This window comes from Natrix helvetica (assembly GCF_964273705.1).
Source record: "Natrix helvetica genome assembly, chromosome: 8".
NCBI lineage: Eukaryota > Metazoa > Chordata > Lepidosauria > Squamata > Natricidae > Natrix > Natrix helvetica.
The window spans coordinates 20559785-20580301 of record NC_138559.1 but is presented as its reverse complement, the minus strand read 5'-3'; the positions used below and the strand labels follow the sequence as shown (position 1 = coordinate 20580301).

General features: G+C 43.8%; 1 protein-coding gene across 2 annotated transcripts in view; it reads left to right on the top strand.

The window, feature by feature from the left end:
- Positions 1-6345: 6345 nt before the first annotated feature.
- ARHGAP32 (Rho GTPase activating protein 32) overlaps positions 6346-20517 on the top strand; it is a 167578-nt gene continuing 153406 nt past the window's right edge. Inside the window, exon 1 of one of the 2 annotated variants that reach the window (XM_081961288.1) lies at positions 6346-6398. The gene's annotated coding sequence lies outside the window, so the exon portion shown is untranslated. Of the gene's footprint in view, positions 6399-7084; positions 7391-20517 lie in introns of those variants that run through there. The other variant, XM_081961287.1, reaches the window with a different exon arrangement.

Here is a 20517-nt window from a genome sequence, read left to right as displayed (position 1 = left end):
CCGCCCCTTAGAGTTGGGAACGACTAGCACATATGTTTGAGGGGATCCTTTACCTTTACTAATACCTCACTACACTACAGTTAGTTCACTACACTAAACTAGCTCTCATATGCAATTTATAATCAACATTTCTCGAAGGAAATTGCATCTTTCCATATATCTGGATATTTACTTGTTCACTATCTTTTCTAGAGCTGGAATGGGCTTTTTTTAAAAAAAAAAAAGCCTGAAAAGCAAAAAAAAAAAAAAAATCAAATGAACTCAGATTAGCTCTCCAATAAACAGCCTCCCTTGTGAATTTTCCCTCTCCCCAACTCATCCCCACATGGATGACCTATTTGCAAAGTCTTTGCCACTGGAGAGGAAGAGCAGCCATAAAGCTTGGCTGGAATAAGCACAAAGCAGAAGGATAAAATATTCTGTTCAAGAGTCATACGTACACTTCAGTCTTAGGCAAATTCATTCAAAAGGACATGCCATTTATTTAAACGGGAGTCGCTTCGACGTGCAAGCTTAAAAATTCCGAGACACAAAAGTCACTGTATTGCATGGGTTAGCTGCCTTACTTTTTCCTGAGGCAGCCTCTGAAACAGGGAAAATTGTCTAGCTTTCAGACAAGCGGGCCTAAAAATGCAGCATTTCAAACCATCTTGATTCTTTCCCTCTCCGTACTGTACCAAATTCTTAGGATTAGCAAAGTATATTATATAAAGCTATGGTTAAATCTTTTTTTTTAATGACATGCAGAGTGCTTCCCTATCACAAAGCTGTCTTCCTTCCTTCTTTATCGTACTGCATTTAAGAAAAAGAAGATAATTTTCTATTAAAATTCAAGTTTTTATGAGTACACCGCCGACTATTGTTTTACTGCTAGGCTGGCAAAATCTTGGACATTGCCAGCCTTAATTGCAACGGGGACATGACTGAATTCCCAGAGATCAGGGGCTCCATAATTCATGAAAGGCACAAATGGCAATGTATTGATCAGGTGCTGATCTCATACAGAAATCTAAAGGCAAAGCGCTAAGCAAAGTTCAAGTCGAGTGCAGGAATTGGGAGCCCAGATGCTCCGAGGTGTATGTAGTACTGGAATGGTACTAATCGCCTTTGACAGCAAAGGAAGAAAAATAATACATGAGGCAGTTGCATCAAATACAGAATAAAACATCCTCTGGCAATATCGCATTGAACTATTTAAAAATCCAAATGATTGCTCAGTGGTTAAATTCTTAAGTGATTACCCTTTAACAGTGGAATAGTAGGCAATCCTGTCCATCAAACAGACAGGTAAACAAGCCTTCCTCAACAAGGGCTTAAGAAGTGCTGATAGTCTGGGCCGACATATTACAATAAGTCACAATTTGCTCAATCATAGTTTGTTGACCATCATCAGCTGGGTTTACACACAGAGCAGGGGTGGGTTCCTGCCAGTTGTAACCTCTTCTATTGAAGAGGTTCCACAAATCTATAATGCCGTTTAGAACTGGTTCCAGCTCCCTCCCCCCGCCCGTCCACACATCATCAAGATGAAGAGGGAGAAGAGGAATTCTGGGAGTTGAAGTCCACAAGTCTTAAAGCTATCAAGTTTGAACACCCCTGGGGTTTTTTTCTAAAGGGTTAGGGGTGAAAGGATCTTGTAACTTGACAGCTTCAAATGCCAGAGTTTCTGAGCCAACATTTTGGTTGCTAAGCAAGAGCGTTGTTAAGTGAGTTTCACCACGTTTTACAATTTGGGCCACACCCACCCAGTCATATGACTGCCAAGCTGCTCCCACTTGGTGACATGGCTGGCAAGCCACTCCCACTCGGTCACATATATTACTACTTTGATCACAAACAAAACCCTTTGCCTACAAGTAATAAAGATCTTAATGCCGCTGGTGGAGCAAAGTTCCAGCTCATACATAGAAATGTGGTGCTTTTTTCAAGGTTCCAAGGAAGCTGCAAAGCAACTTTGTCGATTTAGTTCAGGCTCGCAAGGATATATGCTTTGCATGCTGTGAATTAATAAAGCCGAAAGGGGGGAAATGCCCCCGTTTTGCATTTTAGGTTTGAGATGAAGTGAGGATGAACCTTTTATTCTTGGCCCAAAAAATGTGCTTTTCCAAAAGGCACCTGGGCTTGGCATGTCAAAAATCCAGCAGAATAGAATAATAACTTTAGGGTCACTTTGAATCAGTAGTGAGATTCGAACTTTTTACTACCGGTTCTGTGGGTGTGGCTTGGTGGGTTTGGCTTGATGGGCGTGGCAAGGGAAGGATACTGTAAAATCCCCATTTCTTCCCGATCAGCTGGGACTCGGGAGGCAGAGAATAGAGGCCAGTCAGAGGTGGTATTTACCGGTTCTCCGAACTACTCAAAATTTCTGCTACCGGTTCTCCAGAACTGGTCAGAACCTGCTGAATACCACCTCTGCTTTGAATGTACACTAATCGGCATACATTAAGGGTCACCACCTCCAATATACACTACATAAGCATGACAAAATCCTTCCGACGCACCCTAAAAAGTTGGCTTTTCCAGCAAGCCGGCCTGGCCTGTTAATTTTAACTTATTTTAAATGTATTATATTTTAAATTCGGTTTGTTTTTTGGATATGTATTTGATTTTTTTTAACTTTTGGGATGTGTGTTTTTTTAATGTTGTACGCCGCCCTGAGTCCTTTTGGAGAAGGGTGGCATATAAATCCAAACAAACAAACAAACAAACAAAATAAATAAATTGATACATACAAAATTATGTATATGCCCATATATATTTCATGACACAGAGAAAAATAACCACCTTGATTGGGGTGTGTGTACTGTATGTATGTGTGACAACCCCCCCCCCCCCCGAACTGGTTCTATCGGAGGTGACGCCTTGAATTTGGGTTCTGCACATGTGCAAACAACCTTCATTGCAGACATGTAATTTTTTCCTCTTTTCTAACGTTGTGCACATGCGCAGAGCTTTTTAGGTGCAAAGGCACATGTGCGCGGAGCAAACCTTTTTGCGCGCTGGACCGGCACTAATGCCGGCAGTAACCCATCCCTGGAAAGGGGGGAAGGAAGAAGAAAGGAGAATGAAGAGGGAAGGAATAAGAAGGAAGGAAGGAAGGAAGGAAGGAAGGAAGGAAGGAAGGATACAATGAGAGTGAGAGAGGGTCTGAGGGAAGTCCTGCCTTAACACTTGGCCCCCACAGATGCCCCTGACATCAGTGACATCGAGCTGGTCCCGCCCCCTGCCCCACCCTGAGATCAAACACAACCTTGATGTGAAATCAAGCTTGACACTCCTGTTCTAGAGTCTCAACAACTTTTTATCTTGGGGTGCAATATTCCATGTGCGGCCTTACCCAAAGGCATTATAACGTGGTACTACCTAACACTTCACATGATCTTGTGATGCTGATCTTGACACTTTGCCGATCAGTTGTTGTCAGATGTTGGGTGAACACTGGTGTGTCACACACACCCCTCCCCCAATGTTGTGACGTGTCCTAAGGCATTGTTGGTGAACCTTTTCGGCACAGAACGCTGAAGCAGGAGCGTGCATGGATGCACCTGAAATGGGAAGAGCAGCTCCCTGATGCGCACACAGGGGAGCATTGGAAACTGGAAGAGCAGCTGAACTTCCGTTTTCTGTTCTTCCAGTTTCTGGCATGCATGTGTGCATGAAGACCAGCTGGCCAGCATGCAAGCGCACGCCGGAAACCAGAAGCTCAGCTTCCCAGTACGTGCATGTGTGCCATGGAGTGCTCTTCTAGTTTTTGGCGCTTCCACACACACAAAGACCAGCTGGCTGGAACCTGGAAGAGCAACATGCAATGGCTGGTGTGCCTGGGGAGATGGCTCTATGTGCCACTTCCAGCACATGTGCCATTGATTCGCCATCACGCTCCTAAGGTTTGCCATCAGGAGGCCTATGATGCTCACATGGGCTACGAAGAGCAATTTTAGCCTGTAGTAGTTCAAACAGCTCATGATCTGGATGTCAGCTGTTCCTACTCATAAACAAAACTTCCCCTTGAGCCAAAGCATGACCTGTGGTTGCTGAATGACTTCCTTCCACCTCATTCTGATACGGTATCTCTGGCCTGCATTCTGACTCAGTGCTAAAAGGAAGCCTCTTTGGATTGCTGGTGATTTGAGCACTGCTAAGCATTGCACATTCCTTCAGCCGAAACTCACACACACCCTGCAAAGACAACTGCAGTAACCTACGACATAGAAGAGTGTTCCAGCTAACTTCCTCACCTGGTAATTTTCTACACATGTGTAATTTTTTATTTTTATTTTGGCATCAATTGCAAGCTGTCAGTCGTGCCTAAAACATTCCAGTTCGGGGTAAACTGGCCTGTTTTAGCCCCAAGCTTATTTTCTGATTATTTTAGTAAGACAGAAGACAGAATCGAATACAGAACGACAGAATTGGAAGCGACCTTTGAGGTCTTCTAGTCTGACCCCCTATTTAAGCAGGAGATCCTATACCCATGATGGTGAACCTATGGCATGTGTGCCGAAAAGGTTTGCCATCACTCCCTATACCATTTTAGACAAACAGTTGTCCGTTCCCTTCTTAAAAAGCCTCCAGTGTTAGGAGCACCCACAGCTTCTGAAGGCAAGATGTTGGGTTGATTGTTCTTACTGTCCAGAAATTTCTCCTCAGTTCTACAAGGACGTTATTCAAGTGTGAAAAGTCCAGACCTCAATGGCATTTACCAAGGTGTGGGGAAATAAGAATGCTCAAAGCAGGCATGGACCAGCTCAGTCCACCTTGTCAGACTGTTGTGCTTTTATAGTTGTGTGGTTCAGTGGCTAAGATGCTGAGCTTGTCGATCAGAAAGGCCAGCAGTTCGAATCCCTAGCGCTGCGTAACAGAGTGAGCTCCGGTTACTTGTCCCAGCTTCTGCCAGCCTAGCAGTTCGAAAGCACGTAAAAATGCAACTTGAAAAATAGGAACCACCTTTGGTGGGAAGGTAACAGTGTTCTGTGCGCCCCCGGCATTTAGCCATGCTTGCCACATGACCACGGAGACGACTTCGGACAGCACTGGCTCTTCAGCTTTGAAACGGAGGTGAGCACCGCCCCTTAGAGTTGTGAACAATTAGCACATATGTGCGAGGGGAACCTTTACTTCTAAAATAAATTCTTATTTTGCATGTAATATTTGCATTTTTTTAATCTCATGGGAAAGACACACATTGTAAAAGCAGCCTAATATTGTCCTACTTAAAAATTGTACATTTGATTTACAGATGTCTCAGGACAACTTGGAAATGTGCTTTGCCCTGTTTGGTTAGGATGTCCTCATTAGGTTGCTGTCCTGAGCTTTTACTCAGGATAGGTTTAAAATAAACTATTGGATCAGGGCATGTGTTAGCTCCTCAGAGTTCTCTTACAGACGGTGCTGGGCAATGTGGAAAAAGAAATTGTAAGTTGCAACCTTGAAACTTTGGACAGCGCTGGCTCTTCGGCTTTGAAACGGAGATGAGCACCGCCCCCTAGAGTCGGGAACAATGAGCACATATATGCGAGGGGAGCTTTTACCTTAAGTAAAGGACCTGAACCACGAAGGAGGTTGCAAAATCATTTATGCAGGAGCAGAAGATGCAACGTTTAACCTTTCCCCATGGGTGGGCAGCGTAGTGCAGAGTCCTAGTTTACAGACCGATCAGTCCCTTACATGTATAATTGTGACATGTGTTCATAAACCACAGTTTATGGCTTGATATACTGGGCGAAGTCATCCAGCGGGATTCCTTCCAAAAACCTTCTTTGAAAAGCTCTGTCAAAGCCAGAGTTTACACTAAGGAACGTTAAGCCACAAACCAACCAGCCACATTTGGCCTTAAATGTGCAAGACAAACCCAGCCATGGTGCTTTCCAGTCCCTCACTGATGCTTCAGTGAGTTGCGGGTTGGCGTCTGAACCCCCTTTCCAAGCAATTAACCACAATCCAGGAGCACGGGAGTCGGGTCGACGGGTGGCCAGCCCCTTTCTCTGCAAGCCTGCCCTGCAAAGTCCCAAATGCAGGTACGAGTCACGAGTCGATTACCAGGCATCTGAATTGTGATCAAACAACCGTGGGTATGCTGTATGGGTTGTAAGTGTGAAAAACTGTCATAAGTTGCTTTTTTCAGTTATGTTGTGACTTGAAACGGTCACTAAATGAACTGTTGTAAGTCGAGGACTAGCTGCAGAAAAGTCGGAGGTGGGGTGTGGAGGAAAGTGGAGAGAATGTCAACAGGCTTCCCCAAGGATGCAGTGGAAAGTCTATGCATCTGTTGCCCTTTCGCTTCCTTCCACTCCTCCCTTGTAGGAATGTTGTTGCAAGGAGGTGGAAGAAAACCAGCCACACCCCTTTTTGTATTCACCAAAGCATGAAGGCAACTGGCGGACAGAGAGCCAAAACAGGTGATCCTATGTACAATTTCTCTCTCCCCCTCTCTCCCTTTTCTCCTTCTCCCCTTCCCTCCCTCACCCCCTCCGCCCCTTTTCTCAATCTTCCCCTCCCTCCCCTCCCCTCCCCTCTGCCCTCCCCTCTCTTACTCCTGTCCTCCCTCCTCCATCTCTCTCCCCTCCCACTCTCATCCCTGCTCTCCCTTTTCTCCCTCTCCCCTTCCCTCTCTTCCCTCCTCCACTTCTTCTCCCTCCTTTCTCTCACCCCTCCCTCTTTCTCCCTCTCCCTCTCTGCTTCTCCCTCCCTGTCCTCTCCACCTTCCCTCCCTTTTCTCCCTCTCCCTTCCTTCCCCTCTCTCCCCTCCCCCTCTGCTTCTCCCTCCGTCTTCTCCCTCCTCCCTCTTTCTCCCTCTCCCCCTCTGCTTCTCCCTCCCTGTCCTCTCACCCCTCCTCCCCTTTTCTCCCTCTCCCCTTCCTTCCCTCCTTTATCCCTCCCCCTCCCTCTTTCCCCCTCTATCTGCTCCTCCCTTCCTCCCCCCCCCAATTCTCCTCTCCCTCCCCGCCCGAAGCAGCGCCGCGCGTTGAAACGTGAGGGGGCGGGGCTCCGGAAGCGCGCGGCCCCGCCTCCCGCTGGCCCCCTCAGCCGCCGCGAGAGGGGGCGTGGCCTGCGCGCGCCTGCGCCCTGGCCATCTCCCGCCACCGTTGCCTCGTTGCGGCTCCTTCTCCTCCTTAGAGGCGAAGGTGGCGGACGGGCCCCGCGGCGCTAAGGGCTTCTGGCCGGCGAGGATCCCCGGCCGTTTGCTTCCTTCCTCCTCCTCCTCCTCGGCCTTCCCCTGCGGCTTGTCTCGGTCGGGCGCCCTTGCCTTCCCTTCGCCTCGGAGCCTCGAGCCGGGATGCGCCCCGCCGCCGCCCGCTGCTTGGAGGCGGCCCCGGCGAGGAGGCGGCGCGGGTGAAGCGGCCCCGGAGCGGCGGAGGCAGGGGAGCAGCGTCCCTCGACCCCGGCGGAGGTAAGCGGCCGGGGACGCACCTCGGTGCCCGTTTCCATGCGGCAGCCCCGATGCTCTCTCTCCTGAAGGTCGGGCTGGCTGGCTGGGTGGTGGGGGGCTGCAGGGGAGGATGGGCATTGTAGTCCGGGAGAGGGTGGCTGCCCGTGGGAAAACACCCCCAAAATCCTGACCCCCCCCTCGAGCTTTAGCATGAGCTCCCAAGCGTGGCTTGGCTTCACCTCGCCTCCCCCCTTTTGGCGGGGGGCGGGCTGTAGGGGAGGATGGGCGGGGGAGGGGGGGCTGCCCGGGGGAACTCCCCCCCCCGGCAAATCCCCGGGATCGCTCGAGCCTTAGCAGGACCCCCAACTCTGGCTCTTGTTCACCTCCCCCTTTTAAAAAAAATTGCTTTAGGACTTTCTGGAGAGGGGGGGTGGGCTGGCGTTGTGTGTGTGGGGGGGAGTGAGGAGAGAGAGACCCCCAACCCGATTCCTTAACGGTTGGGTCTTGTCAGGCGGAGGTTCCTGCAAGCAGCGGGTTAAAAGCATGCTTTTCACCCAGCCATTGTGTTTGTGTGTGTGTGTGTGTGTGCGCGCGCGCGGGTATGCGCGTGCATGGCTGGGTGGTGGGGGCGCGAAAGGGGGGGAGGCAGGGGCTACATTTTTTGATCCGCAGCTGCCTTTTCCCCAGCTTTTCTTCTGAGGGACCCTTTCCCCATCCTTGACAATGAGCCATGGAGACCCCCCCACCCACCCCTTCAAAGCGTTTTTGGGTCGAGGTGGGTTGCCTCTCATCAGGGATGGTGGAGCCTGATTGGAGCATGAAGCTGGGTTTTGTGGCTTGATATTTTGCCAACGTTTCTTTGACTTTGCGGAGGGTCTTGGGGATCCCCAGGGGACCCCAGACCACCGTGCACAGATCTGCAGCTTGGAAATGCGGGGCTGGGAGGGTGGGAAAGAGAAGATTGAAGCTGGTCCTTGGGTTCAAAAGCTGCAGCGGGGTTGCTCTCCCTCTTACTAAACGGTGCCCAGGATTGAATAGGATCTATGGGATAATCTTTATTCTTTCCCCTTTGAGGTTGTCCCCTCCCTCGCCCTTTATAAGATGGGGGTGGTACTGCTCAGTAACAACCTTTGCAAAGGTAGGCTGGCCGATCTCTCTGCAGGGTTTTCCTTGAGTCAGGGGTTGCGATGCATGGCGGGTTACTTTAATCAAACAGGCAAGGCTTTGGCTGGGATGCTGCTACCTGGGTGATGGAGGAGATGGTGGCCTACAGCTTGGACCACAGAAATAACAAAAGACTCCTGCGGCACCTCAGAGATTTATCATGACGTAGGTTTCTTGCGGATGACACTCTACTTCATCGGACACATGGGCTGTTGTCGTGACGGAATTGCGTCCATGAAACCATGGCTCAGAGCCGAGTGGCATAGTAATGCTCGCCTTGTTCTGGGAAGGGCCAAGGACTTATGGCTTTGAAGGGCTCTTTCAGGATCTGAGTCCTTTGTGACTTTCCCTTGAATGAGCTTTGGCACATAAAACCTTAAGAGAGAGACTTCCAGATACCACACAAGGTTTAATAAACATGTTGGTTTGTTGTAGGTTTCTGTGATTGTGTGGAAAATAAAAGACTTCCATGGAGCTGGGCAATGTCGTCTGGTGACGAGGATTACTTTCAGTTAAGTTTGAATCCGATATTGCAGTTTTAAAGGCTGCCTTGGGAGTACAGCTATTCAAATACCTCCCTTTTGCTAAATTGTGTTCAGTTAGGATTTGTCTGCACGTTTCCTCAAGTTCCATGACATCTAGATCTCAACCATTCTATAATCCAGCTTTTAAATATAGATGCTGGAAATCCATTGATTAAAAATGACCCCCAATAGTTGATTTCCCACACTACCAGCAATTAAACTAGAGGATCATCTGGTCTAATCCAACGTCATAGTTCTCTGACTAACCTCTTTAGAACCTTAACATTAATTATATTGAAGTTGCATGCTTGGACCCCTTCTCCATTCTTTCTCCTTCACATTGGTGGTTGTTTTTTCCCCCCTCCTGCTTTGATGGAAGGATGTCTCTGACGACTTTCCCTAAGGTCTAAATACAAAAATCTGGTCTGGCAAAAGATATTTTTTCCAGAAGGTGTCATGATGAGACAGATAAGGATGTCACCTTGTGAAGGTGTGGCCAGAGGTTAATTCTTATTCAGCTAGGTTCCACAGAAGTTTGGAGCTTGGGAAAGCACAAGGAGATTGGTTGTATACCTTTAGGTGAAAGTAACTTCCCTGTTTTTTTGAGAATCTATTTCTCTGGAGAATGATGTCACTGCTAAGGCAGTGACACTTGAAAGTCTTGTTGGAATAGTCATGAGTGGCTTTATAGTCTTTGGAGTTCTACAGGCCCTAAAATAAGGACATTGCTTTACAATCAAAGGACATCTGCTCAGTACTACGCGGTAATAATTCTAAGAGATTCTTGAGAAGTGCCGCTAAGAAAGTTGATGTAAGACTCTGCAGGCAAGTGCTGAATGATTGAAAGAGAAGGGTATTCTAGAATGTGCTAGTGCAGCCATAAAACATAATTGTGGCTTCTATCATGATAGGGAGAAATTCCTTCATAAGCAATTGTGTCCTTCATGAGTGCTGCAATGAACAGAGGCTAACAAAGAACCTTTGCCATTTCCTGAACCTGCTGTTCATTCTAATTATGTGCAATGAATGCAGTATCTCGAACCGATGCTTTTTAATCTTTTCTGTTCAAGAAGCTTTACATAAAAAAAGTTCTTAGGCTTCCAGTGTAAGCATTGCAAATAGTCTGTTTTGTTGATGGATAAATAGAATGTTTCCATTGCTTTATTTTTTTGTTTTCTAAACATGTTTAATGTACAGGGCTCCATTTGAAACTTTTGTTTCAAACGAATGTTGCTTTCTTTTTGTTGTTTGGGGAAGAGAGTGAAACAAGGCTTTTAAGTACTTTGTTGCTCATTTAAGCCTCTTAGCATCACATGAAATAAATATATTGAATGACGATGACAATAAGATGGGTATAGTTACAATCTATAGAAAGTATGTTAGTATTGTGTAGTGGTTTGTGAAAGGGGAGCTTTTCATGTTCCTGATATATAATAGCTAAAATCTTGTGAAAGGATGCATACAAATAGATTTTGAAGTAAATATATAGAGCATAAATGGAATTCTTTATGTCTGAGCGTCTTGTTGCCATCTGGAAATAACATCATTCAGAGTTGAGAATTTTGAATGGACAGGAATATCTACCTTAATAAAACCCCATTCTGTATATATTTGAGCAATTTTTAGTCTTGGCAGTTATCAAACGCTAACTCATATATATACAGTCTATGGATAAATGTTCAAATACAGCCTCATTAGGACTATCACTAATACCATTGATGGTTCAGTCAACCACATTTTAATTGGGAGACTCTTTGACTGGGTATGTATTTGCAGAGATGCAATAGTTTACTGCAGTTTTATGGCTAAACACTTCCTTCATGCAATTCTTTTTTACCAAAGCAATGATGTTGATAGGCAATATATTTTATTTGCTAGTACTTCAGTGCTGCAGATCATTTATGTGAATGAACGGTGTCATTTTCATTGATTGTGAAAAAGCAAAAAAGGGATGATCTGGATTTCTGTTTGGAAGATTTCTGGTCAGTCGATATGACATTCAATAGCAATAGCACTTAGACTTATATACCGCCTCATAGTTCTTTGCAGCGCTCTCTAAGCGGTTTACAGTGTTAGCACCCAACAATCTGGGTCCTCATTTTACCAACCTCGGAAGGATGGAATTAAAGGACTATAAGTCTTTCTTTTTTTTAAAAAAATATAATGCTTTGCTAAGAAGTAAAATTATGATTGAAGCTGCTTGCAGCATGGGATAAGTTCCTTGATATATTTATACATACGCAACCTTTTGAAACAAGGCTGACTCATTTGGGAAGAAGAAACACACCTCCTGCTTGCAGAGGTTGCTGTGGGTGGATTTAGATGAAGCTCAAGTCACTTTGTAGGTCAAAGTTACTTCAGGATCACAGATAATTCTGAAGGATTCACAAACTTTCTCTGCTTGACATAGACAGACTGCGAGCCTAATTGTAAGCAATAATGTGATCTGTTTGGCTTTGTCTCAGCATGTCACAAACCACAACACTGTGGTTCGTAAAATACGATTTGAGTCATAGCATAATATGCTAACCTAGCCCAGTTGTGGTTTTTACATTATAGCCAGCCAGGTAAACTCTGGCTTTGCACGAAGCATGATCCTGATCATACTGATCCCTGCAAGAGGAAGATATGAAGGCGTTTTGCTTGTTTTGCTCCTCCCAGGTGAATCATTTGGGAAAGGGGAAGAGAGAGGGACGATTCTCACAACGGTTTGTAGCATCTTTGTCTCCTTTGCTGCTGGAAACCGGATCTGAAGTTGTATGTCGGTGGCACATTAGCCACGCACAAGAGTGGTGTTGTCACAAATATTTTATATCATAATCCTGTTTGTTCCACATCTTCTCTTGCACAAAATACGTCGTGACAGTGAGAAGATCCCCTGGCACCTGTTTTGTTAGGCCTCTTGTAGTCTTGGAGGTAAATGGGGAATAATTGTTGCCCGCAGTCTCATACCTTTCATAGATTTTTCCCTCGAGGCAGGCTCACAAGCTTTTGTGCCAACTAGCAACCAGTCTCAAATGCCCTTTTCTTGGGCAAGAAAATAAAGAGGGTGTTGGCTAGCTATTGGGCTGCAGCCAAGTTTAGAGGAAGCAGATTTTGTAGCCCTATCTTATGCTGGCCTTGGGCCACAGTGCAGCATGGAAAAAGTCTTGACTGCTCCGATGGCCTTTTCCGGAAGATAAACAAAGATCCCATTGAGAACTCTGCATATTTTGTTAGAATCCCTGAGATTGGAAAGAGGGTTTTTCACTATTTCCACTGCTGCTCGAAGTTCATTACCAAGGAAGGTGCATCCATTTTGATTCAAAAGATATTCATTAAAACATTCAATTTTGCACATGAGGGCAGATACAGGGAACTGTCCACCGGGAACTGACACGCTGGTAACTCTTGGTTTCTTGAAATGATGATAGGGGTGGATGATTGTAAGTAAACAAAGGATAAATCCTAACAGGCAGCCAGTTTGGTCTAGTGGTGAAGGCACCAATCTAGAAACTAGGAGACACTGAGTTCTACTCGTGCCTTAGGCGTGAAGTCTGCTTGTGACCTTGGTGGGCCGGTCATTGTTTCTCATCCCAAACTACTGCTGAATAATGTAGCCAAGAAAAGTGCAGGAGTTTCCCCAGGCAGTCTATAGGAGGTAACACTGATCTGAAGGCATGCCCTCCCCACACGCACACACTCTAGATACAGGGTCACCACTTTAATTTTTTTAAAAAGTGGTCTCCCTTCATCTAGGAATTGAGAAGATAAACTATTGTAATCAAAGTTCTCAGTTCAGTCTGTTACCAAGAGCACAGGTCAGCTTTGGCAAGGAATGCTAACCATCTAAATCATTTATAGCTGAAATAACTTTCTGCTAGCAATTAAGCTAGCTGCAAAGCCCCAATATCAAGGTCATATTTTGACCATGGAAGATTACAGGTAATCCTCGGTTTATGATGGGTAACTGGCACAGGAATTGCTGTAGCTAAGCAACACAGCTATAGTGGGATGTCAAGTGGTTGTGCATCAATTCTGATGGATCCAGTTGCCACCGTTAAGTGAATCGCTGCACGTTGTTAAGCATGGAAAAAAAAAAGGTGGCCGCCATTTGCCAGCCTCCTCTCAGCTTCATCATGGACTTCGTTTGATGGTAGCTAGCAAGGACCACATGAGTGGGTATTTATTTATTTATTTATTTATTTATTTATTTATTTATTTCTTAGCGCTTATAGACCGCCCCCTCTCCCGAAAGGGACTCGGGGCGGTGTACAGTCCATATCAAAATACATCATAATAAACAGTTAAAATATTAAGTGGATAAATACATAAATAAGAGGAGGATAAAAAGATATACAGAACTGTACTGCTAAGTAAATAATTTAAAATGTACAGCTGCATTGTATGCTGCAGCGGCCCGAACTCTGAAGACTGGTTGTAAGTAGCACACCTTCAGTGCCATCATAAGTAGCTAGTTAAGGAAAACTATCTGATTTTGGACCAATAATTCCCTCTTAGCCCAAACCAAGAAGCCAAAAATGGCAGCTTTTGTAAATCGTTACGGTGTTTCCCTGAAAATATGACCTGTCCTGAAACTAAGGCCTAGCCACATTTTTCTGGTGGGCAAAAATATAAGCCCTCCCCTGCAAATAAGCCCCCTGGACAACCCCCAACCTCCGGCCACGCAGAGTGCCACTCACCAACCTAGCGGTATTCCGAAGGTGCTAAGCTGCGGGAACCGGGGGGGGGGGGAGGCAAAGGTGATCACTTGCTGCTGTGCTGCGCTGCTGCGACAGTGCAACACAGCTGTTCGCCCCTGATGCTGTGCCCGGCTCTTTGGGAGCCTGCTCGCAAGAGAGCAGCCACCCGGCAACCCCAAAACAATGAGCCCTCCCCTGATAATAAGTCCCAAGCCACATTTTGTGTGTAAAAAGAAAATAAGACCCTGTCTTATTTTCGGGGAAACACGGTATATAGTGTTGTTATTCATGGAGGAAAGGCATAACAGAAAACTAAGGACTGAGAATAACTAACATAATATGAAGATAGCTTTAAAAATAAATCGGTGCAGAATGCTGTTTTAAGGAAGGCTAAAAGGAAATATAGCCAAACACTAAATCAGAGAGTCACCAATTCAGAATGCATAACTTCCAAATCATCAGTCCTATTACTGCAATGTAAATGTAAGTACTTATGAAATGGCAAAATATTGTATATTGTATTAGTGCATTATTATTAAAAGCCCATCCATACGGTAGATAAGCTGACCCTTAAGTTTTAACAAAGATTTCATGGAAAATGTTCCACTTGTGGATAAGCCAACCTGCATTTTTCATGTTATTTTGATTAGAAATTATGGTATGCTTATCTGCAGATGGGCTTATCTGCAGATGTGAATATATGCAGTAAATATGAGTACTTAAAAAAAAAGGATTCACACACACACACACACACACACACACACACACACACACACAGAGATTTTCTGGGTGCATTTTGCCATCTTAAAATTCTCAGCTTATTTCCGGGTATGTACTTAAATCAAAATTAAGAGGATTGTTCATATGTTGTTGAGATAATTTCTCATATATATTGAAGCAGTGGCATTCCCTCCCTTCCTTTCATTACCTTTGCTTTACACATGCATTTTGACTCATTGTACAGCTATCTCGGTTGACAGTTATAGCAAGAAAAATGATTCAGCGCACGTATCCAATTAGTAATCCACACATTTCTCTGCTCTGTTGATAAGCATCTTTGAAATATATGAGTAATAATATATTATTGGGAAATGTTTTCCATGCTTTATAAATATTGTCATCTATGTTTGCAATAAATAACATGTATGTGGCTTGTTGTTGTCTGTGTGGCTACCATCTTTTTTCATATTATTCTTCTGTAGGCTAGAGGCCATCCTGAATTGTCTTTTTAAAAGGATGACTGTCATGTTAAATGTTAGCAGAATTCCCATGACCTCAAATTTACAACAAATGGGAAGATGAAAACATTCTGTTTGGTGGTATTCCTGAAAATGAATTTGAAGAAGCCAACCAATTTTTTGGGTTTGATGTAGCAAATCAAATTTAATTTTAAAAGTTTAATCAATTTAAGATTTAATTGAATACCTCTGAACTGAATCTTTACACCATCCTTCTTTGAAAGTCACCATAACATCTTCATTTTGAGGGATGGAATTTGCAGATTAATTCATTCGTTTCAGAACTATAAATATTTTTTTTCTACTGTCCAGTTCATACCATACAGAGGTATTATATTTAATAGCACAAATCAATCCACTGCAGGATGAAGGCCTTGTCATTGAAGCTAATGGACTAAATCTACTATAATGGTCCAGTATGGATTGATAGAGATTTTTCAGCTTTCCAGGTTAGAGCTGGGAGAATGTGATTAGTTCAAAATTACTCAGCCATCTTCACTGCCTAAGGGAGGATTAGAATCTGGGTCTTTCCGCTCATAAACCAGCAATTTCTCCATTATACCAATCTGGCTCTCATGTAGTGGTATATATATCTACTTAAAAAAGACTTTATTGTTATCTTTCAGGTAGGTAAATTTAATTAGCATCTACAAATATTTGTCAATGTGTCTACAATTGATTTGGTGTGGTTCTTGCTTTTAATAGAATAGAATAGAATTCTTTATTGGCCAAGTGTGGTTGGACACATAAGCAATTTGTCTTTGGTGCATAAGCTTTCAGTGTACATAAAAATACATTCATCAAGAATCATAAGATACATTAAGGTACATTTAAAAAGTCATAGGATACTAAATAAGCAAACAAATCATACTAGGAAACTAAATAAAACAATATAAACCATAAAGATAAAAGCAACAAGGTTATAGCCATAAGTGGGAGGAGATAGGTAATAGGAAGAATATTAGTAATATAGTCTTAGTAAATAGTTTGACAGTGTTGTGGGAATAGTTGTTTAGCAGAGTGATTGCATTTAGAAAAAAATTATCCCTGTTGTCTAGTTGTTCTAGTGGGCAATGCTGTATATTATAATGTCATTTTGAGGGTAGAAGTTGAAACAAAACATGTCCAGGATGATACAGCTTTCCTAGTAAAACAATGCTGCTTGCGTCACTCACAAATTTAAAGAGTGGAATGTAATATATGAAAAAAGAGTAAACGATCTGAAAGAAAATATGGTTCGTTTTTGAAGCATGGACCAATCCTAGGTTCATCTGCTTATCTGTATGTAAGCTATGAGAAATTTATAACTGATGACTAAAAAAACACAAAGGAGATTCTAGGGTGTTATTGCTAAATGATGCATATACAAGTTTTGTAGCACTTAATTATTGTAATCGATGCATCTTTGTTCCATTGAGAAAAAGGTAAGAAAGGAGTTGTTTGTTAAGTACCATAGAACTGGCCATAACAGCTCCAGTGACCTTTAAATCTTAGCGGCTCTGGATCTGCTGGAAGAGTTACTGCCAAGAGATGAGATCTGGTTTTCAATCCCGTTTTATTTTCTTACTGTAATTTTCTTCCTGGAATAGGTTAATGCCACAGACTTCTCATTTGGACACAATGGGCGCCCTTTTAGTCAGCAATATTCTAGCTTGACTATTGCCCCCACCCCACCCCAAAAACTCTCGCACAGAATATTTTTTAGTTAAAAAATATTGTCGTAGCATTTTCACCGAATGAAATGTGATTCCTTCTGATGGATTTTAATGAAGTCGTCATGATTTTCACTGGCAAATGTCACTTCTGTGTAAAGGATATAGGAATCTCTCTGGAAAAGTAACATGGGGTGTTTTTTTTTTTTTTTATATGTGTGTGTGTAAACAGATCCCAAATAAGAATTGAACTGTTGTGGCTATGTACTGAGTGAATACAATGAATAGCAAGACCACTTGCAGGTTTTAGAGGAAAGGTGTGTAAAATGTTTCAGCATTGAAATGGGATGTTGTGACCTTGTGAAAAGTCAGATTTAACAGTTTAACAGAGTTTGAAGGGTCCTTGTACTGTAGGTTATCTAGTCCAACCCCCCCTCCCCTCCAAGCAGGAAATGCTACACACCATCTCTCACAAATGACAGTCCAGTCTCTTCTTAAAAGCCTCCAGTAATGAAGCTCCCATGACTTCCGAAGGCAATTTCTGTCCCATTGGTTGATTGTTCTCACTGTCAGAAAACGTCTCCTTATTTTTAAGTGGAATCTCTCCTTGATCAGTTTCCATCCATTATTCCTTGTCTGGCCTTTGGGTGCTTTGGAGAATAGCTTGACCCCCTCTTCTCTGTGGCAGCCCCTCAAATATTGGGGCACTGGTGTCATGTCTCCCCTGGTGCTTCTCTTCACTAGACTAGCCATGCCCAGTTCCTGTAACCGTTCTTCATATCTTTTAGCCTCCACTCCCTTTATCATCTTGGTTGCTCTTTGCACTTTTTCTAGAGTCTCAACATCTTTTTTATAGTGTGGCGACCAAAACTGGATGCAGTCATCTGAGTACGATCTCTGCCACTTTCCTAGTTCCAAAATGGGGAGAAAACAGAAGTTTACTGTATAATGTTGTATAGCAGGGGTAGAAAGAATACTATTCCTTTGGGGCAGAACTTTTGGGAAAACCCAGGATTTAATTTTTCTGTTTTCCTAATCATTCCAGAGCTGATTTGGTGGTTTCCTAGAACTGAAAGAGAAGAGGGTCTCTTTCTCTCTGCTTGATCTTAGCTGCTTTGTAACAGACGGATAAAAAGATTTTCCTATTAAATAGTGACACTTCCATGCCAATTTAAGGTAGGCATCCAGTTTACAAATGTTGGTTCCCTCCATCCTCCTTAGAAGGCTAAGAGGACATGGCTTAGGAAATCCAGCCTACAAAAATTATAGATTTAGAATTTAATTCATACACCTATTTTTTTTTTTTTTTTGCACTTGGCACATTTCGTAAACGTAGCAAGTCTCTACCGTATCTGCAGATGTTCAACTCTGCCTAAAGATATATCCATTTGTTTTCCTTGTGAAAAGGGAAGTAATTTGAAGCTTTGAAAAACCAAATCAAAGCAAGGCCCTGTTTGGGGAAGAGATGTAGACCAAACTGTGAACTCAAGCACCTCTGCTATCCAATGTGGCAAAGTAAATTCCAAGCCAGATAATTTGATATGCTCAGATTTTGCCTCAGTCCATCAGGCAGATGGAGTGCCTGCCCAAATGGAAGGGAGAACAAAGCCTTGTAACTCTCGTTTGGAATATGTAACCCTTCCCTAATAAAGGTACAGGTTTTCCTACCTTTCTAAATTATTGCCTGCAATTCAACTTACTCGAGATTTTCTGGCTTTCGTGCATTTTGAAATCAGATATTCTTCCCTCTGATATATTGGCAGGTACTAGGTTTGGTGGAGCCAGGTTAGAAGGGCAGGCTGATCGCTGCTTCTCCTTGTTTTGGGATTGTGGTCTTGAGCTAATGTAAGTATGAGGTTTGGAAACTTAAAGTAATATTAATCATGATGGCATAGGTTCAGAGTCTGTTAGTTATCTAGCATTTAAGCCACATTCTTTCCTGAGAACCGTGTTCTTGTTTGCTCCAGGTATGCCTAATCAGATGGAACTCTGGTACATGTAAGGCTAAACCCTAAACCTATTTTGTAATGGCTGTAGGCCTTATTGCATAATTTCTGTTCACATTTGCGGGAGACGTCTTTGCCTTAAATTAAATTCTATCATCTTATTGTTTGTAATTGCTCTTCCAGAGCACTTCTGTAAGAATTAAAACCCTTTGCTCCGGGTACTCTCTTTCTCAGATGGGGAGCTTTCCTGTTGACGAACATAAATTTCTTGCTCAACTTGTAAGAAGTTTCTAAAGTTTCTAAATAAATACATGGTAATTTGAAGAGGGGAAAAAATGGTTGCATTTTTGGTTGTGCGTGTTTGTGCATCTCTGCTGGCACGAAGCTACTTCTTTGCTACTACTCAGGAGTCCATTTGGGCCCCTTTCTTGGTCTTGGCCTTCATCTATCAGGTGAAAATATTGGCACTGGAAACTGACCTAAAACTGGTCCTCATACTTATGATCATTGCAGCATCCCAGTGTGTCCTTCTCCCGTCAAAACCCCTTTTATTAATTTACTGTGAATTTTGCTCATTCACAGCTGGCAAAGTCTTTCAAAGGAGGATTTACAGTCACAGACCTTATCGGACTTGGAGAGCTGACAGGCCGATATCTGCAGAATTGGCAAGGAGTCTCGGAGAGTCACAAACCAATTAAGCGAACTAACGGTCTCCTGCAAACTCCCCTCCCCTTTCACTCCTTTTATTTCCTCTGGCAGGGCCATTCATCATCCAACTGTGGCCTTACTCCCAAGTCGACCCTTGTTCCTTAGCTGTTCCCTTCATCTGGCAACTCTGCGCATGCACACACTGGGAACAGGCTCCAGCTGTTCTTCTGCCTCACTGATGTCTGAATCCGAAGGCAGCTGATAATTGGCATATGGCTCTGGCCCCCTCTCTGCCTCTGACACAGATCCTTCCCCAGACTCCCGGACTGGCCCATGCTCCTCCCCAACCTCCTCACTGTCTGAATCTGCTGCCAGCTCTGCTGGTCGCTGGAGGGCCTCAACACAGTGTCCACATGATCGCCATTTGCAACCTTCCAGCCAGCTTCGGCAAGGAAAGTCTATAGGAAAGCTGGATTTGCCCCATAACCGTAGCAAAAGGAGATTTGTAAAGTTGACTCACTTAACAACTGCCTCACTTAGTAACTGAAGTTCCAATCCCAATTGTTGTTGTAAGCGGAGGACTACCAGTTGACCCAATTGATTCTCACTATACTTGCCTGGAGTGCTTTAATGACTCTTAAAACAATATTGCTTAGCATATGTCGGTGCTATTTGTGAGAATTTGGGTAAGTGTGCACCCAACAAATCTGTAGTGTTAGGTTTGTGAATCTCGGTGCCTTTTAAATTAGCAAATGGGAAAGTTTTGGGGGAAACAGCCTTTTCCTATCCGGTTGCCTTCTGCAGTTGCTGCCTAGTTGTGGGAAAAGACCCAACTGCATGGAAGAATAGCTCACAGGTCTTTCTATCTGCGCCCTCACGCTTTCCAAAGTACTTTTTCTGAAATCCAGTCTAAACAATTGTGTCACCCTATTGCCTGTGGCAACTGGCAGCAATGCTTGCAGATTGTGTTCAGTGTGCTAAGCCATATTGTAGTCCGTTCCATTTTTGCTGAACGCGAATCAACGTGATTCGCAAACTGTGTTTTACGATTTAGCATAAATGTGTGTGTGTTTTAATAACCACAGCACTATTAGGCTTCCTAGCGTTGGATATTAGCTTTTAATTGTGAAGATACAGTTTCTGAAGTAAAAGGTGGGAGTTGTGCAAGACTATACATTAATGTTTACAGTTAAGTTCTTGATTGTTGGAAGGCCGTATCATCATCATCATCATCATCATCATCATCATCATCATCAGTTGTCTTAATAATTCATATGGTTTGAAATCCCAGAAT